At 49.0% G+C, this 26649-nt stretch overlaps 1 protein-coding gene across 8 annotated transcripts in view; it reads left to right on the top strand.

Moving 5' to 3' along the window:
• The window catches only part of Trerf1 (transcriptional regulating factor 1), a 221557-nt gene that overhangs the window by 47846 nt on the left and 147062 nt on the right, over window positions 1-26649 (top strand). Inside the window, exon 1 of one of the 8 annotated variants that reach the window (XM_028766642.1) lies at window positions 14802-14820. The exons of the other annotated variants lie outside the window; for them this stretch is intronic. The gene's annotated coding sequence lies outside the window, so the exon portion shown is untranslated. Of the gene's footprint in view, window positions 1-14801; window positions 14821-26649 lie in introns of those variants that run through there. 8 annotated transcript variants of the gene reach the window in all.

Here is a 26649-nt window from a genome sequence, read left to right as displayed (position 1 = left end):
GTCCACACATACTTAAAGCGTTCATACATACATGCTTGCACGCCACATACCTGAGCACGAACAACATTGAGAAAGAATGAGCTCAAGACAAGCTACGCACTGAGACCCTGTCTCTAAATAAGATCGGACTGTAGATTCCACTCTGCGTGACTGTGAACTCGGGACGTACCCAGGCATTTCTAACTGTCTCTGGTATTATCCCCTCCACCAGATTGCCGTGGCCATCCATAATATACCCCAACCAAAGTTCACTGTCTGCACCTCATGAGCACCTCCTTTCAGAGAGGACCCCAATACTATCTTACCGCCTATGTCCTTACTAGGCCCTGGACTTCTTCAGACCCGAGTCCACCTGCCCCGTTTCCTTGTCCTGAGTAACAGAGAGCCCCAGCTTCAGAGTATCCTAGACGTTGATATGAATGCTAGTTCTTAACTACCTGTGTGATCTTGGGTGACTTTCCTAATTTCCCTCTGCCTCGGTTTCCCTTTTTGTGAGACAGGGCTCTTAAATGAGAACTTATCAGGTCAGATGAGGAAGTGCACCGATAGGAGCTGTTGAGGGTCTCAGGTGTCCAGGAGGTCAGTGTCTATTTGTTTGCCTTGGTATTTGGTGCAGTGTTTGACAAGGACCCGTAAGGACTTGCTGAGCTTACACATATAGCGAGAGATTCAGCCCGAGGAGAACTGAGGACACCTGTACGTTTCTGAATTCGAGCCTTCCTTAGAAGCCCCACCCTCCTCTGCCTGAGTCCCCTGGAGTTGAGAACTGCAGTGTGGGGTTTGGCTGGATGCAGATGAACGTGGTGGTACACAGGGGTCTCAGTTTGACTCAGACGCAGAGCCCTGTGCTCGTTTCTCTTTCATGTGGATGGAACAAATTTCGGCTTATTACACAGTGGTATCTACGGTGGCTTCTATAGATGAGTCACCATTTACTGTAAAGTTTTCAGATGCCCGGCAGACACGCCCATCGGTGGGGAGAAGGCCCTCTACAAGACCCACAGCCCAGACTCAGGCATTTAGCAAGAGACAGAGCGAGCGTCGTGGTCCCGTTAACACGCAGGTCTGCAGCTTTCAGCTTCCATATTGCTTGCTGGAAATTTGAATTAATTGGATGGTAGATACATGCTAGCATCAGACAACACTGTGTATATTTGTCTTGCTCTGCAAGGGGTTTATTCTTGTGCCTAAATTTGTTTTTGTATGAACTATTAATAAGAAAAGACCCGTGTTGGGCTGGAGAGATGGTTCAGGAGGTGCATGTTCAAGCATGGGACCCTGAGTGAAATCCCCAGAGCTGGTGTGAGAAGCTGGCCATGGTGGTATGTGATCCCTGCCGGGAGGCGGAGATCAGGGATCCCCGCGCTCACTGGCCCCCCAGACAGCCTAATAGGAGAGCCTGTGGTCCCAGTGAGAGAGAGAGAGACCCTGTCTCAAAGCATAAGGTCTCAAAGCGAGAGAGACAGCTAATGGGTAAAAGTGTTTGTGTGGTGATCTGTGTGGTGGAAGGAGCCAGCTGAGTCCTGAAAGCTGCCCTTTGTCCTCAACACACATGCTGTGGTGTGTGGCTTTTAAATTTGTTTTTGTTACATTTCTATGTACTTATTTATTTGTGTTTGTGACTATGTGATTGTGCATGTGTCTGTGTGTCTGTGTGACTGTGTGATTGTGTGTGTGTCTGTGTGATTGTGTCTGTGTGACTGTGCAATTGTGTGTCTGACTGTGATTGTCTGTTTGTGACTGTGATTGTGTCTGTGTGACTGTGTGTGTGTCTGTGTGATTGTATGTGTGTCTATATGACTGTGTGTCTGTGTAACTGTGATTGTGTGTGTGTGTGACTGTGTGATTGTGTGTGTCTCTGTGTGACTGTGTGATTGTGTGTGTGTATGTGTGTGTGTGACTGTGTGATTGTGTGTGTGCACACGCTGGTCTGATAGTAGAGGCTGGAGCACAACCTTGGAGTCATTCCTCAGGCACACTTTACCTCAGTTTTTTTTGTTTTGTTTTGTTTTTTGTTTGTTTTTGTTTTTTCGAGACAGGGTTTCTCTGTGTAGTCCTGGCTGTCCTGGAACTCACTCTGTAGACCAGGCTGGCCTCGAACTCTGCCTGCCTCTGCCTCCCAAGTGCTGGGATTAAAGGTGTGTGCCACCACTGCCTGGCTTCAGTTTTGTTTTCTGTCTTTTCTTTCTTTTTTCTTTTTTTTTTTTTAACATTAGGGTCTCTTATTGGCCTGGAACTGGCCAAGTAGGTGAGGCTGGGCCCCAGGGGTCCCAAGGATCTACTGTCTTCGCGCCCTAAAAGCTGGGATCATGAGTTCATGTGACCTTCTCTCACTTCTTCTCCCCTCCCCTCCCCACCCCTCCCCTCCCCCTCCCTCTGCCTCCCTCTCATCTTCCCTCCCTCCCCTCTTCCCTTTTCCTCCTCCCTTTCTCTCTCCTCCTCTCCCCTATCCCCTCCCCTCCCCTCTTCCCTTCTCTTTCTTCTTCCTTCCCTTTCCTCTGCCTTCCTCCCATCCTGCCTTCCCCCTTCCTCCTCTTCTCTCTCCTCCCCTTCCCTTCCCACCCTCCCTTCCTTAGCTCCTTCAGTCCCTTGAAAGGCAAGTCTCTCCAACTCCACGTAAGACCGTTTGAAACGGGCCTCTCAAACCCAGCTTCCCGGTGTGTGAACTGGGGGCAAGGATGGTTTCCACAGTTGGATCATTTGTAAGGTCTTTTCAAGACGAGAGACCTTTTAAGGTCCTCGGTGTGTAGTAGGTCTCAATAAGTAGCTGCTGTATTTTCAGGAAGTGCTACAGACTTGGGGAGTGGAGATCACGCATGGCAGAAGCTGGGTAGCTCGTTGGTGGTCTTCTCCGTGCTTAGTGGTGGTAACTTATTCAAAAGCTGTGGCTAGTTACTATATTCATTGGCCTGGTTTGTGCTCCTCTGTGTCCACAGATGCACCCTCCCTCAAATATAAAACAAAATAAAAATAAAACACACACCCCCACCTCCTGATCTGTGCCTGCCCTCTGCTACCTCTCTGCGAACTGCTTTTTTCTGGTGCTTTTCATGGACCACAGAGCCCCTGCAGCACCGTGGTCCCCACTCCTGTACTCTGGTCACCTGTCTGTGCTTCCCGAGGTCCCACCTAGGACCTGGGTCTCCTGAGATTGTTTGTATGAGTCATTGAATTGAGAGGCCATGGCCTTCTGAAACTTGGCACTCTTTGAGACACAGCTAGTATTTATAGGGATGATAGACAGCCTGAAATCCACGCTTAGGAGACATTCAGAACTATAGTTCCCATGTCTGGACATTGTGTCCTAAAGGCTCAGGAGATCAGGGGATGCCCTTTGCTTCCGCCTCCTTATTGTTGGGGGTCTTCTGAAGTCTGTCTTTCCCTCTTCCCGGTTGTCACATGGTTTTGTGAGAACACAGCCTCCTCTCCTAGAATTCCCAGGTGTCACAGTGCACTACCTTCCTAAGGGTATGGTCCCTACTGTGGGCTCCTGAGAGCCTCCATCGCAGCTGAGCCCACAGGCACCCCACGTAAGCCAGCACGGAGTGCATTCATGCGCCGTGTGCTCCATGAAGCCCCTGTGATGAAGCGGGGTGGAAGCCCTCTGCACCCCACAGGAGAGAGGCCATCCCCATCTTCTCCCCAGTGGCTATACTCTCCTTCTGTGCTGCCTGTGAATCTGCCATATGAGCTGTGCAAGCTGAGCTGCACAGACCGGCCTGCTTCTTCCTAGTGAAGGGATGGGGCAGTGTTCGGGGCATGGCTGGCTGGGTGAATGGAATAATCTGTCCCTGGGACCAGGAGTATTTTTGAGCCACACAAAAGATGTGGGTCCTGTGACCTCTGTGAAAGGGACCTGCTTTCAGTGTAGGGGACAGTGGGGAGGAGTCTGCCCATAGTGGCTGGGTTCTCCGTGTCATCACGGTTCTAAGGTAGTACTAACTCCAGAGGTGATATCCTTCCCACTGCATCCCAAAGACTCCTGGAATTTTAGAATGTTCTAATCCTGGGATCCATTCACTGTGGGGCCTTTGGGCCTCTTTTTAAAGTTTATTATTTTTTAAGAGGTTTTACTTTATGCGTATGGGTGTTTTGCCTGTATATACATATATGCACCGTGCATGTGTCTGGCATCTGAGGATGCCATAGAAGGGTGGTGGCCACCCTGTAATTGATGTTAGAGACAGTTGTGAGCTGCCGCGTGGATGCTGGCAGTTGAACTCCTGTCCTCTGTTAAAAGCCAGTTCTCCTAACGGCTGCGCCATCTCTCCAGCCGCTTCCAGTGTCCAGCGGGCTGTGCTGAGGGATGGAAAGGTCAGCGGAGACTGTTCACTCTCATGTCTGGCTATAAGCACTGAGGGAGAATTCGACATCAGGACAGGGAAATGGCCTCTGTCCCCACATCCCTCTGTCACTACCGGATGGGCCTGCAGGGCCTTAACACTTGTGTCAGTGACCCTGGAGTTCTTCCTTCATTCCTTAAGGGCGACTTCTGGTAACTTCCTATAGCTTCATATCGTCATTAGGCCTGGGAAGGCTTCACCAGGGCACAGCTGGAAGAACTTGACTGGGCCTGCGCCTGGTCCTGGGGCTGGGCCTGGGGCTGGGCCTGGGCCTGCGGTCCAGCTACATGGAAGCAGAGGCACAAAGCTCTCAACTTCAGGGCTTGTTTTGTTGCAGAGGGAGCTCAAGGCCAGGCTAGGGTAACTTAGAACCCCCTCCCCCACACACACACTCATGTCTGGGGATATATTTCAGTGACAGAAGGCTTGCCTTTTATATTTGAAGTCCTGATTCAATTCCCAGTAGAAGAGACCATCTCAACAAACTCAGTGTCCCTATGGTTTATGTGTGCAGTTGTATAATTTGCCTATGCGTGTGTATGTGGTGTGTGTGTGTGGGGGGGGTGATATGTGCGTGTGTAGGAGTGTTTGTGTATGCATACACGTGTGTGCTGCAAAGGCACATATACACACGTGAGTGGAGGCCCAGGATGAATCAGCTGACTTTCTCTGTCATTCTCCACTGGATACACTGAGGCAGGGTCTCTCGATGAACCCTGAGCTCTGGGGATCCCCTGTCTCTGCCTAGTGCATGCTGGGCCATCACACCCACTCGGCTTTTTAATGTGGGTTCCGGGAATCAAAACTCCAGCCCTCACTTGCTCAGCTCAGTCCACCCACTGAACCATGTCTGCAGTCCCAGTTTTTGGATTTTTGCGTCAGTGTCTTACTGTATACTCCTAAGTGGTCTGGAACTTGTGGCGATTCTCTTGCTTCTGGTTCCCGAGTGCTGGCATGATGGTTTTGTCTTCCACCATGTCTGGCTCACAGTGTGTTAGTGGGACGTCATTGGCCATTCAGAAGGTCTGAGCTCCTTCCTGGGTCTGGGTTGATGCTGGTGTCATCTGCACTCGGCCTGTGGCATCAGGCCTGTGAGCAAATCAAGCTGCCCTGCTTGGTAGTGAGCAAAGACCAGGCTAGTCAGTGCCACAGGCCCTGTACTTGATCTTTGATTGTCTGGGAATAGATGTCTTAGTGCTTCCTGACGACTGAAATTCAACTGTCGGTTTAATGAGAAACCCGTGAGAGGGACATACTTCCTCTTCATTTGTGTTTTATTTTTAAAAATTCTACACATTCCGTTTCATTTCTCTTCCTCTGGATTGGGGAAAAAAATTGGAAGAAAAAAAAAAAAGATAACCTACTATAAAAAACAGAAGCACCTGGAAAATAACTGGGCTTTGGGAAACACCGCAGTTTTTCTGTGAGGAGCACTCTTTCCTCGAAGGTGGAGTTTCTGTGAGTCTCAACAGGGCAGCCTGAGTGGAGGGAGACATTGAGGCTCATGAGATTGGGGCGGGGCGTGGAGTTGATTGACATCCACACTGGAGCAGGGGCGGGGACACCACCCCTCATACTTCTTCCCTTTCTGGTCCTTGCCTTGGCTCCCCACTTCCTCCTTCTACCACCTCCTCCTCCTTCCACCTCCCCCTTTTCTCTTCTTCCTTTTCCTCTTCCTCTTCCTGCTCTGTTCTTTCTCCTTTTTCATCCCCCTCTACACTTATTTATTTTTAGGATAAAGGCTCAGTTTATTTTTCTATTTGTGTTCTCAGTCTTTGAGGACAGCTACTAAAAGATAGTATCGTTTCAACACCGTGTGTCTTTGGCCTCTTTATGGAAAATTAATTGACCATAGATGCAGGCTTTATTTCTAGGCTTCGTGTCATTAGGCAGTGTGTCCGTTTTGATGCTGGTACCATGCTGTTTTGATTACTGTGGCTTTATAGTATATTTTGAAAATAAGCGGTTGTGCCAGCTGGTCGGTAGTTTTTGTAATTTCACGTAAATTTTGGATTTATTTTTTCTTCCATTTCTGTGAAGAATGACATTGGAACTTTGAGACTGCATTGGGCACAATGAGCAGTGTGTTGTTGTTGTTGTTGTTTTTCAAGATGGCCTTACTTTATCATCCAGGCTGCTCTTGAACTCTTAGACTCAGAAGCACCTTCCCTTTCAACTTCCTCAGTGCTGGTACTGTAGGTACCATGTCTGGCTCAGTACAGTTTTTGAAAAGATTTATCAGTTTTTATATGTGCATTGGTGTTTTGCCTGCATGCATGTCTGTCTGTATGAGGGTGTCAGATCCTCTGGACTTGGAGTTATAGACAGTTTTGAGCTGCCATGTGGGTGCTGGGAATCGAACTCAGGTCTCTGGGAGAGCTGGCAGTGCTCTTAGCCACTGAGCCGTGTGCTGAGTCCTCAGTACAGATATTTTAACAGTATTAATTCTTATAACATTTTCATAACGTATTTCTTTGTTTTGTGGAGGACGGAGGACTTAGAGTTAGTTCTCTCCTGCCATAGGGGTCCTGGTATCAATCTCAGGTTGTCAGGCTTGGCATCTTTACCCACTGAGACAACTCACTGGCCCAAGGAGCAGTTGTAATCCATGAGCATGGGCTATCTCCATTTATTTATTTTTTATTTTTTATTTTTTTTATTTTTTATTTTTATTTTTTCGAGACAGGGTTTCACTTGTAGCCCTGGCTGTCCTAGAACTCACTCTGTAGACCAGGCTGGCCTCGAACTCAGAAATCCGCCTGCCTCTGCCTCCCAAGTGCTAGGATTAAAGGCGTGTGCCACCACTGCCCGGCTTATCTCCATTTATTTATATTTTCAATTTCTTTGGTCCATGCTTTGTCGTTTCCCATATATAAAATTTATTTCCAGGGATTTTTAAAATACCACTTAACATGGGCTTGTTTTCCAGTTTCTGTTTCTCAGTTAATTGTCAGCTGTCAAAACATTCTGATACTTTGTTGCCGGTTTTCGTCACTCTTTCTGGAGGACCCTCCAGGTATCAATTCTGGCACGTGGCTGAGCTCCCAGAGAAACAGGTGTCTCCTGACCTATGACCTACACAAACTAGTCGTGACAGGCTTTGCCTGAATGGTGGTTAACTCCTTTCTATGGAGATAAGCTCTGGAGCTGGGGGACTGTCTGGATCTCTATCTCTTGAGCACAGCTGAATTTTCATTGGACAAAGGAATGCTGTTGGGCTGGCTCCAGCTAATGCTCAGAGGTGGAGAACTTGCTCAGCACACACCAGGCCTCCGGTTGGATTCCCAGCACAGAGTAAGAGAGGAAGGAAGTCAGTCCACGAGGTCCGGGAGTGAGAAGGGGCTGAGTGGGATGAGAGGCTTCTTCATCCCAGGATGTAGCCTGAGCCTGGAGAACTTTGGAGCAGAAGGCTGAGTCAGGTAGGTAAATGCTCTGCAGAAAGGAGCGGTGGTGCGTGTTTGAAACTTCCTAAGCATTTGATAATTTCCAGCACAACTGTTGTAATTCTAGTATCTCTGTCCTGCCTTTCAACCCTCTGACAAGGATCATCCTACGGAACACCCGTCCAGGGATGCCACCCAGGCTATCACAGCACATGGTCATCACAATAAAGTGTTGTTCCCAGGCGGTCCCAGGCCTAATTTCTTCCCATCATTCGCCCCCAAAGATGTCCTCCGCTCCTTCCGCTCCCCTCCCCCATTCCGTGTAAATTTAGTTTGCAGCCTCTCTTGCAGTTTGGTTAATCTTAGACTCTAGGAGCACCGGGCTTGTCTATCTCTAGCCGCTATATTGGGGTCTGTGATTCTAGCACAAAAAAGAAAAGAGAAAGCCAGGTCCCTGGAGCTCTTACTGTCTCTGAGGTGGATGGAGGGGCTCCAGAACCTCACTCCTGCTTCAAGGGTCCAGAGAAGAACAGGGAGACCCTATGCCTGTACTGTTTCTGGCTTCTTCTTCCCAGGTCTGGATCTTTCCAGTGCTTGGTGGGGGAACTTAAAATTCTCCTCCTGTCATCCCTGGCTTCTGAGGAAATCAGTTTGTGGGTTTCCTTATGAAAAGTAATGAGCAGATTTCAAATTATATACTCTCGGTGACATTCATTTGGGGGTGAGGAAGCTCGGAGGGGCCGAGGTCACAGTGTTATTAAGGGACGTGACGCAGTCAGTGTTCATTATTTTTGTTACTATGTATGTCAGCTGTCCTCTGGCTTTCAGTCAAAAGTATTTATTCTTTTCTGGGACTCGGGAGATGGCTCTAGTGATCAAATGCTTTGCTTTGCAAGCATGAGGATGTGAGTTTGAGTCCCGGGACTGGTGTAAAAAGCCAGGCATGGTGGCGCGTGCTTGTAACTCAAGCACTAAAGAGCGGCGCCAGAAGGACCCCTGGGGCTGTCTCCGGCTGAGCCTAATCAGCCAGGCCCTGGCCAGTGAGAGATCCCATCTCAGAAATTACGATGAGGAAGGGTATCTCAGGCTACCCTTGGGGTGCTATACACATACACATATGCAAACACATGGACACAAACATTACTAAGTACTAAACTTAGTATTTTCTGTCATCTTCTCCTCTTAACCCCGATAATTTAGTGTTGTGTTTGTATCTCTTTTTTATTCGCTTTAAATAGTCAGCTTTCAGAGAGTCAGCATTTGGGGCTTTGATGGCCGTGCATGTGGTGTGTGGGGCGTGGTGTGTGTGGATGCGTTTGTATGTTCTCAGGTTCTAGTTATCCATTTAGGGTCAGTGTGAGGGAAGTCTGGACGATCTGATTAACTGAATCCTCTGGCTTGCCACTCCAGGGCGCACGGGGGGCTTGGCTACCTTCTGTCCTGAGACACCTGCTTTCTCTGGCTCTCTGTGGCTCGGCTGTTGGAATCCTCAGCACACAGTTCTGGGAGCAGCCTGATTGGAAAGTGGGAGGGTCCATTGACTGAAGAGCCCTGAACCATACACTGGCCAAACAGCAATCAACCCTTGGTTCTAAGGGAGTAGCTTCCTGGCCCTCTCCTGGAAAGTGGGGCTTCTCTGTGCATTTTCCATAGTAATTTTATTCTCTTCTGCCAGGGTGTTCAGTGCCTCGGCCTGAGGGGATGAGTACTAAGAAGGGCCACTTCACCTAGGTTTGGGGGAAGTCCAGCTAGTTTGTTTGCCTGTCACGCCTCAGCTTTGCCCAGAAGACTGGGGAGAGTGTTTCCTGTCCCTTCTCTCTAGTGAGATCACACTTAAAACATCAGGTGCTGAATGTGTTGGGGGCATAACTGTAATTACAACATTTTGCAGGAGAGGCAGGGAGATAAGGAGTTCAAGACCAGCCATGGCTGCACAGTGAACTCAAGGCTATCCTGGGCTACACCAGACTGTCCAAACAAAACAAAACAAGCAAACAACCCCCCCCCCCAAAAAAAAAACTAAATAAACAAAAGAAATGAAACACAGGGAGGAGGCAGAGAAAGGAGGACTGTGAGTTTGAGTCCAGCCTGGGCTAAGACGCTGTTCAAAAGAAGAAAAAGTTGAGAGACTAGATATACAGAATTGTTGTGCCTACATCTCCAAGAGGGAGAAAGGACAGAAAACAATAAATCCATGTGTGTGCTTGTGTGGAGGCCAGAGGACAACCTCGGATATCACTCCTCAAAAGGAAGGGACCAAGGACTCAAGGCGGGTTAAGCTGGACCTGCCTGTGAAATCCCCTTTGTAAATTGCGGGGTCTGCTTTCCCGAAGCCTCTTTCCCTCAGACTGTCAGCCCAGCACTGACAGAAGTCCAGAGCTGAGGGAGGACAGCCCAGTGGTGATGCCATCTCATGCAGCCACAGCTAGCAGCTGGTGGGCTGCTGCCATTCTGTGGCTTGGGGTGATGGTGTCACTCCATCAGGTGGCCTGAGTCCTAAATGCCCTTGAGCTAGGACGGACTTAGCCATCCCTGTAGTCGCCCTGACTTTATAGAACAGTGGTTAGCTCCACAAGTCTGAACCATATCACAGACCTGACAGTCCCCCTCTCCTGGAACAGGCCTCCCTTTACCCCAGGGAGGCTGGCCCCGTGTGCCCGGCCTGCCCCGGTTTCCTTCACACAGGTGTGGGCGCGCCAGCTGAGGACTTCATGACTTCATCTGCGAGAACGCGGTTGGGTACAGTGTGCCTGGTGGCTGCCTAAATTTAAACGAAGTGGGCTGGGGTGGGTGGGAGTGAAGATCGGCTCGGTGCTTTCATTAAAGCACAATGTGTTGGGGGCAGGCTCGCTTTTTATTTCTGCCTCACTGAATAAGGGTTGGGCTGAGAGCTGAGCATTCTGTCTCCCCTCCCCCTTTCCTTTTCTTACCTTTTTTTTTTTTAGTGATTAAATATTCATATTTATTTAGTCTCAAATTGGGACTGGCGGTGCGTTTCACTTTCCACCTAAATCTAGGTGAAAGCTGACGGGAACTTGTTATTTTAGATTATTATTGGCCGGGGTTGCCGCTGACCAGGGGGCTACTCCAGGCCTACAAAACATCTGCAGACAGTTGTGCTGACACTGGAGCTGCATTCTCAGCTCCAGGCCCCAGGATCACTGGGTGACCCCGAACCTCAGTTTCCTCCCTATAGAATGGTGTTAGCATTATCTCTGTTTTAGAATCACTGGGATGTGAGGTCACGCTTATGAAGTCCTTGACGGGCTGTGTACGTATGAAAGGGATCCATGCCTCCTTGGCTGTGCTCTGAGTCCCGCTGGCTGGGGTAGAGTAGGATAGGAGACTGGAAGGGCTAGCCTGCTGAAGGGGAATAAGAGAATGACATGAGGCATGTGTTGGGGTGTGTGTGTGTGTGTGTGTGCGCACGCGCGCACGTGTATGAATGTATGTATGTATGTATGTATGTATGTATGTACACACACACACACACACACACACAGAGGAATTGTGTGGCTTGTTAACGGCCCTGAGCCATCTCTTTGGGAACATTGGATGTTGTAGAACTCTGAATATCTACACTGTCCTCCCACCCCCCAAGAGGGTATCCTTCCGACATTTTACCTCAGCGAGTCTTCCTAGTTAGTCTTCTCAACCTACCTAGACTAATCCCAGCACTTGGGAGACAGGTAGATTTCTGAGAGGTCAAGTATAGCCTGGTCTACATAGTGAGTTCCAAACCAGCCAGGACTACAAACTTTGCCTTAAAAAAAAAAAGTCTTGCCTAGGGCTAAAGAGCTAGCTCTGTGGGAAAGGTACTTGTCATCAAACCTGCTGACCTGAGTTCAATCCCTGGGGCACACAGTGACAGGAGAGGACCAACTCGTGCATGAGACCCTCTGACCTACACATGCGTGCTGTGTTAATAAAGAAACGTAAAAAGAAAAAAAAAAGATCTAGCCTAGGGCCGTAGCTAACACGTGCAAGGTTTGTTCCTTAACACTGCAAAACAAACAAACAAAACAACCAAACAGACCCAATATTTACTGTTTTATAATAATAATAATAATAATAATAATAATAATAAAAAAAGTTACATAAAAGTTGGGGCCTGTTTGAAGAGAAGGAGAAGAAAAGGGAGATACTCATGTCTACTCTCCCCGACTCTAACGTTCTCAGGATCTTGGAGTGTTGCCCCAGTGATTTTCCCACGCATGCGCGATCGCTGTGCTTGTCTGCTTGCTGTCTTCTTACAGAACCAGAGCCGGACCGTATATGTTGCTACATGATGCACTTCTGGGGTACCGTATACGCTTTCCTAGTCCAGGCTGTGTTTAGCAGTTTGGATGGCCGTAGCCTGTCCAAGTAGCATCTCTCAGTTCAGGCAGCTCTTCCCTGGGCCTCCTTCAGTGAGTGCTGCCGTGGAGCTGAGAATTCCTGTAGCTAGGTAGAGAGATTCTCCGGGAGCCGGAGAGATGATGACTCAGTGGTTAAGAGCATGGCTCCTCTTCCAGAGGACCTGGGTTTGAGTCCCCGCCCCGACATGGCAGCTCACCGGTTCCAGGAAATCCTCGATCCTCTTTTGACATCCATGGGCAGCAGATACACACGTGGTATAGAAACATACACATAGGCAAAAGACATATACATACAACAAAATAAATCGAAGGTGATTCTCTAGCAGTGTCCTCTGAACTGGTTTGTGGGTGTCAGAGTTTATCGTGCCCTACGCGTGCCTGGATCTTCAAGTCCATGGACCTTGGTGCTCTGCGGCGAGCTGGCAGTTGGGGTGAGCTCTGCATCTCTTCCGCCTTCCCTTCCTGCCTCTCCACTCTGCTTTCCCCCCTTCACCCAGTCCTTCAGGTGTGTTCCTTCTCAGGGGCTATGGGTATCAGGAGAGGTCACAGTGGCCCTCTGGAGTTCCTAGTTCAAGCCCTGAGAAGGAAGACTGGGGAAAAAAATTTTTTTTTCACTTTGTTGACACCAGTTTCCCTATGTCGGACCCACTGACCACCACAAGGCTAAGGAGAAGTGAGGTTTCAACCTCGGACATAAGGAGAAATGTGAATGCTGATGGAACAGGGACAGGCTCGGGTCTCCTTCATGCTTGTATGCCGAAAGCTTCACCCACCACTCATGGCTCCAGCCCTGGCATTCCTAGCTGTGAGTTGGAATGTATAGCTTTCTTCTTATACATCAGGATTTCACTTTCCACAACTGGACAGTAAGCTCTCAGGGCAGGAGCTAGGGACTTGAAGGGTTAATTGCTTTTAGGCTGGCTTTGTTGGAGGCCCACAAAGTAACACTTGGATGAGTGAGCCCAAGATTTCACATGAAAAACGCATCAAGCAGCCCAGACGGCTACCATGCCCCCTGACAAACACACACTGGAATGTAGTGATTTGCCCGAAACTGCCCAGGGCATGGTCAAGGAGCTGTGTGTACTTACGATCTGTCCGTGACTGTAATAATGCTTGTAAACCAGCAGTTATTGAATGCCGGACCCTAGATACATTCTGAGTACTTAAAAAAATATTTATTCATTACGCGCGCGCGTGTGTGTGTGTGTGTGTGTGTGTGTGTGGGGGGGGGGGGGGAAGAACACTCCAGGGCATTTGGGTGTGGTATATCTATGTGGACATCTGAGACATAGCATGTTGAAGTCAGAGGACAACCTAAGGGAGTTGGTTCTCTCCTTCTACCACGGGCACTCTGGGATTAAACTCAGGTCTTCAGGTTTGGTAGCAAGCACTTCAACCATGGAGCCAACTCACCAGTCTCCAAAATGGTTTACAACCGTTTCCTTCCTTATTCCATTTGTATAAAGATGCATTATAAGCCAATAAAGATGCATTATTAGCCAAGCCCCTCCCCCATTTTCTAATAAATGAAGAGTATGTGAATCTTTTTTTCTTTTTTCTTTTCTTCTCTTTCTTTCTTTCTTTTTTTTTTTTTGGTTTTTCGAGACAGGGTTTCTCTGTGTGGTCCTGGCTGTCCTGGAACTCACTCTGTAGACCAGGCAAGCCTCAAACTCTCGAACTCAGAAATCCACCTGCCTCTGCCTCCCAAGTGCTGGGATTAAAGGCGTGCGCCACCACCGCCCATCTGAGTATGTGAATCTTAAAGATCTAATTTAGTAACTTTGTTTTAAGGAACGTCACTGATGGCTCATTCATTCATTCATTCACAGGTTCACTGATTCATTCACGTCTTAGTTCAGTGATTCGTTTGTTTAGTCTGCAGATGTCAAAGCCTTACCTTGTGCTGGTTGCCCCTCTGTCTGCAGCGTGTTCTCGCTCTGGCCTTCCTTCCAGTGAGTGAGACAAGATAACTTAGTAACAAATGCCAGTTGCCTGGCAGATGTGCTGGGCAGCTGCTGCAGGCAGAGAAGGCAGGGCCCTGAGACCAGAGAGTGGAACCCTGTGGTAGTCAGGGTACAGGGCGGTGCCCATGTTTAGAATCAGAGACCTTCTGGGCCAGCAAGAGTCTTGGAGATGGATGTTCTAGTTGCACATGTGGGTGCAGGAAGGCAAGGAGGGCTCGTGGGAGCCTCTAGCTGAAGGGTGGGTTCAGTTTTCCCTTCTCAGGCCTGCACCTTGCACAGCACCACCCTGTCTCCCAGGTTTGCTTTTCCTGGAATAATGGCAGATGTTGGTTGCATGCTAAGCTGGGCATCTGGAAAGGACAACCAGGTTACTTATAGTCAGGAACCAGAGTCGATTGTCAGGCAGGTGACACTACTCACCAAAACATACATCTAGAAAATGGAACGTTCTGGTGTCTAGCAAACATATATGTACTCGGTGAACTGGGTGTGGCTGAGTCAATATTAGTGTGTGTGTTTCTGTGCATTTGTGTGTGCCTGGAGGCAATGTCCAATGTGGCTGAGTCAATGTGTGTGTGTGTGTGTCTGTGTGTCTGTGTGTCTGTGGAGGCTAGAGATTGACATCTGGTATGTTCTTCAGTTGTGTCTCCACTTTGTATTTTAGAGACAAGGTCTCACTGGACCTGGAGCTTCCCAATGCAGCTAGACCGGCTGTCCAGCAAGCCCCAAGGATCCTCCTGTCTCTGTCTTCCCAGGACAGGGATCGCAGGTGTGTGCTGCACTATCGGGATTCTGTGGGGATGCTGGAGTCTGAACTCAGGTCTAGTGTACATGCAGCAAACACTTCAACCACTGAGCCGTCTCCCCAACCCCCTGAGCTGATATTATTAAGCATCTGCTTCTTGTTAATTTGATAAGATCTTAAGAAGCCCCGCCCTGCAAGACAAGAGAGCTGGGGCCCAGTGCTGTCTGGCTATAACCAGCTCTGAGACAAGGCTCTCTCTCTCAGTACCCTCCCCTGTGAACAGAGGGCAGCCAGATGACATCCGCTCTGATGTCCTTTTTTGCTCCTATCTTTCTTTTTTAAGGTGGGGATTAGATGGGGTCCCGCTCATGGAGCTTTTCAGTGGCTCACAGCATCTTCTAATGGAGAGGCTCCCTAGAGAACGGGGTTCAAGGAAGGGTTCAGGAGGGCTCAGGAGGCTCCCCCAGGCTGCCAATCTGAAGCCACCTGGTATTAGTTAGCGGTTAAGTGGCCATTGCCCACACAGTGTGCTCCCCACAAAGTCAGTCCTACCCACAAGTGTTTTCCTAGAACCCCCACTGTTGACTTGAGGTTGTGATATTTTGGGTGTACTTTCCTGGCGGTTGGGCCGTAGTGATTTCTGTCTTTTGTACAGTCCTGTGTCTCAGAACACATCCAGCCGCATCCCACTCCCTCCGGCGGCCTCCCACTGAAACCTATAGCGAAACCTGGGCGAACACACAGCCTTCAAAAATACAACATTGGGGGGGGGGGGAACCACCGGAAACCGAGGGGGGGGGGGGCCAGCAGAACAAAGCTGGTTGTGTCTGTTCAGAGAATAGAGCAAAATGACCTTTTTTAATTGTCTTTTTCTTTTTAAAATCGTCCTGCTTTTTCAGACTGCTGAGGTGGGTGCTTTTGCTGTGTCTAATGGTTTTGTTTTCTGGGGCCTATGGGAAGATCAGAAGTGAGGGTGAGCTGGCTCTAGGGGGAAGCCTTAAACACTCCACCCCTGCTAAGGTTATGCAAATCCCAGTAAGCAGGCTCCCCCCCCCCTCTGTTTTTTCTTATCTGAGGTTTGGAGGGGGCACAGTTAGTTCAGTTGAGCCTCTGTCCGCCTTGCTGTGTAGGACTGCAGATGGTTAGCCGTGCAGAGGCAGGTGGAGAAAGTGGAATTCTGCCCCATACTTTCTTTGCTTCTACCTTAGTTTCTCATTTCCTACTGACTCCAGGAAAACCTGAAGACCCCAACCAAGCCCGGTGAGAACTATTTATGGCTCTCTAAGGCAGCTTACCAGAGAGGACTGCGCTGTGCATGACTAGGAAGGAGTAGCTGGCTGACCAGATAGAAAGAGCAATTAGTGGAGAAATGAAGAATTTGATTTGAGTATGGATTAGCTTACATTGGGCTCGGGGCGTAAATGGTTTTACTATGTGGATATAACCATAATAATACCAAGTGTAGGCTCACCTGGAGTGTCTCCTTCAAGCTTTTGATGCTGTTTAAGCAAAGGCTGGAAAATAATACAGTCGTGTGAAGGGAAGAGGTCAAGCTGGTCTCGCTGGGCACGTTCTATGAGTTCAGTGTCCCGATATTAAATCACGGGTGTGACGGGGGTGGCTGTACAGCACAGGCAGTGTGGCTCAGTGAAGCCTGGAGTTCGGTGGTTTAGAATGATGGAGTGAGTGGCTTTCCTAGTGGCTGACTTCTGGTTGTAGTCCCTCCTTTCCATATGGCCTTCTGTGTTCATCGGTGTCTGTTTCTGAGGTGTCTTGATTTGGGGGGTCTGCCTCCAGGTGATAGGTCTGGCTGGTTAGCCCACAGCCCAGTCTGACCTTGACTTGTTAACTTTATTCCTGGGTGGGTAGTCTGGCTCTCCGCCTTGCCTTTAGTGTGCCACAGTTTCGAAGATGTTCCTGTTAACGGCCTTTGTTCTAGCCAATGAACCCAGGCAGGCAATTTTAAAGAAAAATGTAAGTTTTTCACTAAAATACAAAACCATTTTATTTCCCCAAGATTATTATTTTTTCTCTAATTTTGTTTAGTGATGACATGGAAGGCTAAGGTGATACTCTTAGGTGGATTGTCAACCTGTTTCCAAGAGAAAGCTACAAGACAGCTTTTAAAACCAAGCCAGGAAAAAAAAAATGCGGGCCAGTGGTGGCGCAGGCCTTTAATCCCAGCACTTGGGAGGCAGAGGCAGTCGGATTTCTGAGTTTGAGGCCAGCCTGGTCTACAGAGTGAGTTCCAGGACAGCCAGGGCTACACAGAGAAACCTTGTCTCAAAAAAAAAAAAAAAACCAAAAAACCAAACAAACAAACAAAACAAGCCAGAGGGCTGAGGACAGAACTCAGTTAACAGAGTTCTTACCTAGTGTGTACAGAACTTGGGGTTCAGTGCCCACTAACTGAAAACATGCTTTCAGTAGCTAAGTAATGTCCCAGAGCTAATTTGGGGAGCTCTAAGCACTTTTCCAACAGAGTCCTCACCTCCTGAGGATTCCAAGCCTGAAGCTACTCTCACTGTCACCACTGGTTAGACGTGTTCTTGCTGTTCGCAGACAGAGTCTCATACTGCAGTCCAGGCTATCCAAGAACTCACCGTGTAGCTCACGCTGACCTTGTCCTCAAGACAGTCCTCTTGCCTTCTGAGCGCTGGGGTTACAGACATGAGCCTCTGTGTCCGTTTTTTGGCATTCACGAAGTATGTGAAACTCAGGGGAGGATAGGTAGAGTGTACTTTTCAAGTCTTGTTTTGTTTCAGTGAACCAAGGCTACAGAGAAGTAGGCTTGCGTGACTGGAGGCTGTGCTGGGCTGTGGTCAGTGGTCAGCGTGCACACTTGATAAAAGGCCAGTCGGTGCTGAAGAGAGGCTGCACAGGCATCCACGGGGCAGATTACTCTTGCTCTTCTATTTTGGGGTTTGGGCACCACCTAACCACTTGACAGACAAGTATAGAGTGATGGAAAATGGTCTGGTCTGGCTTTGTTTATTGTTTCCCACCTTCTTCTGATGCTGTCTTAATACAATCATGTGCATATTTATTCTCTAAACCCACAGTGATGGGCTGGACCTGTGTCACCAGGCCTGACTGATCACCTGAGTTCCAGCCTCAGGGTCTCACAGACTGGAAGGAGAGAGCTGACTCTGAAAAGTTGACCTCTGACCTCCACATGTACTGTTTTACACACACACACACACACACACACACACACACACACACGGGCACTCATGCACGCCCACACACATACATGCACGCACAAATGTAATGATGATAATGTTTCAAAAACTCCCCAACAAAGCCAAAGCTTAAAGCTCAAACCTTTAACTACCTTTGCCTCTGGCCTAGGGAATGTTATCCCCCAGTAGTGAGGCCTTTTCTTTTTCTCTTTCTTTTTTCTTTGTTCATTTTTTTTTTTCTTTTTTTAAGACAAAGTCTCACATAGCCCAGACTGGCCTGAACTCCCTATGTATCCAATGATGATCTTGAACTTCTGATCCTCCTGCCTCTACCTCCCAAGAGCTAGTATTACAGATGCGCACAACCACTCCTGGTTTGAGCCACAACGGGAACTCAACCCAGAGCAGGCACCTTACTAAGTGAGCCCCACCCCAGCACTCCTTGGCTTTAATGCCTAGATAACCAACAGCTTTCAAGGTACGGGTAGCAGCTTGATCTGTTGGTTGGTTATTCTTGTGAGAAATTCGGCACCTAGCGCGGACATGTGAAGTTGGTCTTTTTTTTTTTTTTTTTTTTAATTAAGAAGTAGTTCCATCCCATCTTTGTTTAGTTAAGTGCCTTAACAGTGTTTGACACTGGGGAGGGGTTTCCTCCTTACTCGCCCACGAACACGGAGCGTGCATTTGAACATGAAATTAATAGTCTGTGTGTGGTTTAGAAACCCACCTTCCCATTAACCACCGGTGCGCGGCAGCCCCAAGCATGTTCTTGTTTGTGCCCCAAGCACCAAGCCCTGAGGTTGTGGAGCAGTGTAGAGGAAGTGGGATTGGGGAGACTTGGTAGTAAAAGGTGAAGCTGGGCAGGAGGGGGTGTGTGAGAGGAGAAGAATGGGGCAGACGCCACCCCTCAGCAGATGACCCCACCTTCAAGAAGCAGCAGCCAGCAGCCCACACTGAGGGCTGATTTCTGCCCCTCCTCAGATTGGCACGTCCAGAGAAAGGAACACAAAGGGAAGAGATATGCCTGTTGGGGATGGATTCACCTTTCTGCTGGACCCCATCCGGTCTAGATCCGGTCTAGAGCAAAGCTCTCTAAATCCCGGCTGGTGGCCCCATGCGGAGGCTTGCGGGCTGAATGTGGGAGGGGATCGTGAGCACTTCCGCCACCGTGAAAGGGTTCTCAGTGTGCAACAACCAAGAATTAATTCCAAATCCGTTCTCAATTATAACATTAATCCTGGCAGCTCCGCTTCCAGGGATATCAGGAAACGCCATGGCAGCCTTGGTTGGCCAGGCCCGACGGGTGCCTAGAGGTGTGTGGCGCATGTGCAGATGGACAGGTCAGAGCGTTGTCTACAGCGAGACTGGGAAAGAGTGGGGAAGAACCTTCACCAGCCAAGTCACGGCCAAGTCACGTCTCCAGCCCCTTTCATTTTTTTTATTTATTTATTTATTTATTTATTTATTTATTTATTTATTACATTTGTTACCTCTTGGACGGGTTCCCCATCTTGTCCGGCTGCTCCACGGACCTGTAGTTCCTCATGCATGCCCCCCTGGCCCCGTGTTTTTTGCACCCTCCACACCGGCTTCTATTCCCACCTTTCTTGCCTCTCTATTTTTCCTGCTGGGCAAATCAGCTTGTCTCAATCCTCAACCTGGTGTTAACGAGCATTCGAATTGCTAGCCTGGGTACGAATTGCCAGCCTGGGTACGGCTCATTCGAAGGGCCCCATCTCCCTACTCCCCCACCTACAGATGAGCTACGACTGTACCCTTAGCCGTAGCCAACTGCACACTGCCTAACTCTTCCGGGCCACTTTTTTTTTTTTTTTTTTTTTTGACAAGGTTTCAGGGAAGAGTGATGGCATTCTAAATTACGAAGCAGATTTATAACGGGGCAGGGAAGATTTATCTTTTGATGAATAAATATTGCCTTGGCCCAATTTAGAGCTTGCCAAACGCTGATTTACAGCTGAAAATATGAGGGTTATTTTATGACGGAGTGGCAGGAGCGGTGGGGGGGGGGATCGAGAGCGATGTCGGTGGCACCCTTGGGTAATAAGCCATTAAAATGTTGCTGCAGGCAGCGCCGCAGGGAGTTCCCTTGGGTGACTGCTCCAGGTTCTTACTGCTCCTGAGAAGTTTTGGGGTCCAGGCCATCCTGTGATGTGCCACCCTGGTTAACAGCGCTTTGAGGCATTATTAAGAGGTCCGATGTCCCTGGGTCCCTGGCAGTTGATCCTGAGAATAACTTCTAAAGGATTTTGCCTGTCTGCCCTTGTTGCTGCAGGGTGATGGTTGCTGGCCATCTAGGTGACTGCGTGGTTTCAGAATGAAGGCAAGATGGTGTTGAGGTTTGAATGCCTTTTAAAACAGTGTTGAAGAAGGGAGCTGACAAGCTGTGTTGGATGCAGCAGATAGTCCCTGCTTTTGAATTAAAAAAACCAAACAAGTCAGGGACATTAGAGTTTGGGGAGATATCTCAATTGGTAAGAGGACCTGAGTTTGATCCCCAGACCCTACTTACAAAAGCAGTGGTTGGTGGGACACATTTGTAATCCCAGTTCTGCGGAGGCAGAGGCAGGAGGATCCCTGAGACTCAATGGCCAGCTAGCCTAGCCTACCTGGCAAGCTCCAGGCCAGTGAGAGACTGACTCTGTTCTAAAGGCAAAAAACACTGGTGGACACACCTAGTGCCCACTCCTAGCGTTCTCTCACATGCATCTGGACACATGCACAAAACACCTGAACCGTTTGAACTCTGGCAGGTGGGAATACTCATGGGAATAAAGGATTTAATGGAAACTGGCCTGTAGCATCTGGTGCATACCCGCACACAGCTGGCGATAACAGCGCAAGATTGGAGACGGTCTTCTTCTCTTAGCTCGCTTGTTATTCACCGATTGCTTGAGTAGCGATTGTTGGTAGTGTAGTGTGCGTGTATCTAAAGTGAGGTAAATAATTCTTGCTACCCAGCCCTTTTCTCAAGAAGCAACCACTATTGTGAGCCTTTTTGTGTGTCTTTGGAATGGTAACTTCCAGGTATACGTGGATGTACAAATACACAGGGCTTTTCAACCGATCACACCCCTTTGGTGCCATCCTGTGCCTCGAATCCCCTCTTGTAGAATAAAGACAGTTGATGACACTGTCCCCCAGTGGTGAGCATCTAGTTTGTTCCCTTTCTTCGGTCATCATTAAACCTTATATTGCACCGTTTTTGCAGAGGTGGGGCTGTTTCTGCAGGGTAAGTTTCTAGATGTGGAATCGCTGGCAGACACACATTCACGGCTGGGATGTTGGGAGACACTGAAAAGAGCCTTTGAAATAGCCCCGTAGTGGTGAGCTCTGTCCATGAATGAGGCAGCCTCGCCAACGTGGGCTTATCATACCCTTTGATCTTTGCCACCCTGCGGGATAGGCACTGGTGTCTGTTCTCATTTGCATTTCTTTCGCGGCAGGGTCGGTTGGGTTGGTGGAGTGTCTTTTCACAAGTCCAGGGTCCATTTGTGTTTCTTGTCTCGGAGCTCCTATTCCACTCACTCTTCTACTGGGTCGTGGGTCTTTCCAAGACTTTTAGATTCGGTATCTCTGACCTTTTTCTGTGTTTGGCACAATGTACTTTCAAGCACACTTCATTCCGAGAAGTGTTATGGAGTGTAACTCCAACATGCTGGTGATGAGAATGGATCTGCTTTCGCGGGTGGGCTACCATGGCTACCTCATCCCAGTGCTTCTTCAGAGCGGGAAGCCTCTTGACTCGGGCAGCCAGTGCCTGGAGGTGTGTGGCGCATGCGCAGATGGACAGGTCAGCGCGTGGGCTACAGCGAGACTGGGAAAGAGTGGGGAAGAGCTGAAGGACTCCAGGCACTGCGGTTAGACAGATGGATAAGCCGAAGCGTGGCAGCTCCCCTCTGAGTTTGCAAAGTCGTGGTGTCCAAAGAGTCAGGGGGAATTAGATGCTCATAATTTAAAACAATATGTCAGTTATTATTTTCAACATGTCTCCTCAGATGTCTAAACTTTAAGCAGTGGTTAGTCTTCTTGAACCTTGCGGGGGGTTGGCATTTGGTACTGTCAAGTAACTCACTGACTATCACCTCTTCAGAGAGGGAGGAGAAATACTACTGGTGTTGAATGAGTGGAGGCTGGTGCTGCCAAATACTCACAGGAGTGAGGCCAAAGCTCGGGTACCCACACCCGAGATGCTCTGAGCTCAACAAACATCCGGTTCATGAAGCCACCGTTGCTTTGTGTTGCCAGGCATTTTGGATATGCATTCTTTAGCGTCCCACAGAGATCAGTAGACTTACCTGTAGCTTGTCAGGTGTGCATGCAGAAGAAGCTGTAGGAAGACTGAACTCGTATCCAGCTCCCTGTTTAAGGAGTAGTCTGTGCTCTGCGTCCTCACTGTGTGGCAGTGATGGCTGACCCTGCCGGTGGTTGTCTGGTCTTCCTCCTTCTGTCTCCTTGTTGGGTTTTTTCGGTTGCTTTCACATCTCTGGTCACAGGTTTAGGGCCAGCCTTTCTCTAGGGATAATTCATATCCAGGAGAGTACATTTTAGAAGAAAATTTTATTTTTATTTAATGCATATGGGTAATTTGCCTTCATGTATATAGTGCATCACGTGTGCATGCCTGGTTCTCAGAAGCCAGAAGAGGGTTTCGGATCCCCCAGAACTGGAGTTAAGGAAACTTGTGAGCTGCCGTGAGGATGCCGGGAATCGAACCTGGGTTTTCTACAAAAGCAACAAATGCCCTTAACTCCTGAGCTGTCTCCTCAACCTGCAGGTGGCGTTCAGTGTGCCCAAGCTCCTGGGTGCAATGGGACCCTGCTGGTCTCTAGCTGAGGTTCAGCCCCACGATCATCTCCCAAGTCCTTCCCTCTAGACATCGTGGGAAGGTCGCTTTCCACATTCAACCTGGGTTGTCGGTAGGAAGCGGCAGAAATCTTCAAGGCTTTCCCCGGCCTCCAGTTAGAAGTGGGGACTGATAGTGAATGTTTGAAAGACCCACTCCTGGCTGACATGGCCACTGCTCCCTGTGTGGGCTGTGGAGAGGCTGTGCTGTCTGGTCTGAAGGGGAGGGCTTGCTATCAAGAGTGACCAAGTATGGCAAGTTCTCGGGACACTTTAGAGCCACCAACTAACTAGTGGCCGACTTTGGAAGTCCCCGCCTTGATGCTCCTCGGCAGTTCTGTGATAGATGCTGTTCCAGAGCGGCCTGGTGGGCTCTCCCAGCGCTCTCACCCCTCTCCCTGTCTAGGGTAAGGCTCACATCTCACCCAAGGCACCAGATGTGTGCTGAGCCAGCCTCAAGCCCCAGTCCTAAGTTTTGCACACACACCGCTCACCACTGTTGCTGCCGAGGGACAGCAGCCCAGCTCCTTCATGGGAGTCCTCTCAGCAACACAGAAGCCAAAACACAGTGGTCCCTGGGCCTCCATGGCATCCAGTGTGGTCCCTGCTCTCAGTCCCTCGCTGCCCTGCATGGGGGCAGCCTTTCGGCTGGACCTTACCAGTCTCTACAAAGATGCTAGGCAAAGCTGACTTCTGACTCTCTTTTCATTCAGCAGAGAGGTTCAGATTTCATTTTTCGTGGCAGTCAGGGACTGCAGGGCCTTGTGCCTGGGTGGGCGGTTCCATCTAAGTGTTTCACTCTGCCCTGTTTAAAGAAACTGTTTAAAGAAACTGCTAAAAATAGAGAGAAGGCTGTGGGGAACAGGGAGCAGGGCAGATAAACCCCATCTTCAGGATGCTTCTAGACCAAAAGAGGGGCAAGACCCCTGCTTCAGGGACCCCCCAGTCTGTCTTGGGTAGCTCCCCATTTGAGTGGTAGACTAAGTTCTCCTGAGAGAGACTCAGTCTGATGGTGGAGGCCTATGAGTCTGATGGTGTGAGACACCTGGCGCTCTCACAGTCTGATGGGTCCATGTTCTCCGGAGCTCCCAGGCTGACTGGGGAAGCAAACCCTGTTCCTGTCACTGGATGGGGGACTGTTGCGCCTTCTTTTCTTCCAACACCATCTGATGATGAATGATCCAAGATAGGATCCTCAAGGAAGCAGGCAGAAGGAGCAATTCTTAAAGCCAGGAGGCCCAGACATGTTGAAGCAGGCCTTGATCCCAGCACTTGGGAGGCAGTGGCAGGCAGCTCTCTGTGAGTTCAAGGCCAGCCTGGTCTACGGAGTGAGTTTCAGTTCACTTTATAGCTATATGGTGAGGTCCTGTCTTGGAAAAGACTATAAATACAAAAGAAAACAGCAGCCATTGAGGGAAGTATAGGAATTGGGGGAGAGTACAGAGGGGTGAAGGCTCAGAGCATCCTGATGATTTGGCTCTTGCGGGCTACACTCCATCCTGACATGTGTGAAATGTGTGCTATCTTTAATAGTAGGACTTCAGAATCATAAAAAAGTATTTTAACAGTATTTGGTGAGTGTGTGTGTGTATATGTGTGTGTGTGTGTGTGTGTGCGCGCGTGTGCCTGTGCCTGTGTGTGCCTGTGTTTGTGTAGCCATGTGTATGTCATAATGTGTGTGGTAATCAGAGGGCAACTTGTGGAACTCAGTTGTAGCGGTCAGGGCATCAGACAAGGCAGCAAGCTGAGCCACCTCACCAGCCCCGCCCTTAATCCTCTTTAGCGTATATAGATAAGGGATGAGGCTGTTTCTTGGCTGGACTTTTCTTTCTAGAGAGCTGTAAGAAGATGGTTTGGGCTGGGCGGTGGTGGCGCACGCCTTTAATCCCAGCACTTGGGAGGCAGAGGCAGGTGGATTTCTGAGTTCGAGGCCAGCCTGGTCTACAGAGTGAGTTCCAGGATAGCCAGGGCCACACAGAGAAACCCTGTCTCAAAAAACCAAAACAAAAAAAAAAAAAAAAAAAAGAAGATGGTTTGGGGTAGGGTAAGCATCTAGAAAGAGTAAGGGGCTTCAGAAATGTGGCCGCTGTTCCTTTGCCTTTTCCTGTATCACTGGAGGAGGCTCTGTTTTAGCTCCTTTGGGACTCTCACTGTCAAAGTCAGAATGTATGAATCTTGTAGGAAGGACATTAGACACCACCTAGCCGGATGTTCCCATTTCACAGAGGGGACTCTGGGGATTCAGAGAAGGGGAAGGCTTTTCTCAGTAATGCTGGGAGGCCGTACTGAGCTCAGGGCCTGGCTCCCAAACCTGGTTCCCCTTCCTGCTCAGCACAGGCTGCCTGGTGATGATGGTGGTCTGGGAAGTCATGTGACTGGCTGTCGAGTCACTTACTCCCCTGGATGCTCCATGCCTGGAATAAAGGCTAAACACTGCTGTAACTTTAGGACCCACTGACTCTGGCTTTCACCTCCTCCCCATCTTCTCCCTGCACCCATAACCAGCCATTGTTCTCAGTTATACTACACTAGAGCTTGACATTCCTGCACCAGGACCTTTGTACGTGCTGTTCCTGTTGTCTGGAATATTCTCCCACCCTACCCTACCCCAGATGTCCCATACCTCCTTTTGAGATTCCTTCGTTGACCCTCCAGGACTAAGTCTGTTTCTTTTGAACCATTCCCTGCCCCTCCAACCCTGTGCTCTCTTCTCCAGCGTGTTTATAACCACACAACCTGCTGTCTGTTCATTTCTCCAGTATGTCTCCACCTCGTGAATCGGAAACACCGAAGTGTGTTCTCATGGCTGCATGTCCAGCATCTAGATCATTCCTGACACACAATAGATGCTCAGTCCATATTTGTTCAAAGGAAAAAGAGAAGAAGAAGGGGAGGTAGGAAGAAACAGAAGGAAGGGAGAAAGGATAGGAAGAAGGAAGGGAATGATAATCACACACTGAACTGTAAGGAACCCAAGCATGGGTAGAACACTTTCCCAGCATTCTCTGAAGCCCTGGGTTTGGTACCCAGCATTACAGAAGCTAAGCGTGGCTCACAGCCTGTAATCCCAGAGCTCTGGCTCTGTTTTTCTGGTGTGGTGGAGTGGGAGCGTTCCCTGTCTGACCCTAGCTCTGACCACTTGCATGGGCCCCACTTGTAAGTGAAAAATCTAGGGCTAAATCACTCTGGAGAGATAGCTCAGCCATTAGGGGCACTCACTGACTGCTCTTCCAGAGGACCTGGGTTCACTTCCCAGCACCCCCATGGCAGGTTATAACTGTCCATCCCCCAGTTCCAGGGGATCTGAATCCTTTATGGTCTCCTAAGGCACACACATAAATACACACCAAATCAAATAAACAAATTTTTTAAGAAAGAAAGAAAAGGCAGTGTTTGCAAGTGCCGAGGCTTTACAAAGGCCTACAACTTGACCTTTGGCTTGCCCTACCTTACCACATGTTGGGTTGGAGGGCACGTGTGCTGAACACGGGCTGTGTGTCCTGCACGAGCTCGATAGATTTCAAATCCATGAAACCAGATTTCATTTTCTGGAAGACGAAGAAAAGGACATAAGTCAAAGATGTAGGGAAAACTGTAATGTCTGTGTGTGTGGCAGGGCTGGGGTTATATAGTGTAATGTCTGTGTGTGTGGCAGGGCTGGGGTTATACAGTGTAATGTCTCTGTGTGTGGCAGGGATGGAGTTATAAGTGTAATGTCTCTGTGTGTGACAGGGCTGGAGTTATAAGTGTAATGTCTCTGTGTGTGACAGGGCTGGGGTTATATGATGAATATCTGAATTTGTTTGTT

Source organism: Grammomys surdaster, unplaced genomic scaffold (genome assembly GCF_004785775.1).
Source record: "Grammomys surdaster isolate TR1022 unplaced genomic scaffold, NIH_TR_1.0 169, whole genome shotgun sequence".
Classification (NCBI taxonomy): Eukaryota; Metazoa; Chordata; class Mammalia; order Rodentia; family Muridae; genus Grammomys; species Grammomys surdaster.
Note: the sequence above shows the minus strand (reverse complement) of the source record. Positions and strands in the feature narration are given on the sequence as shown.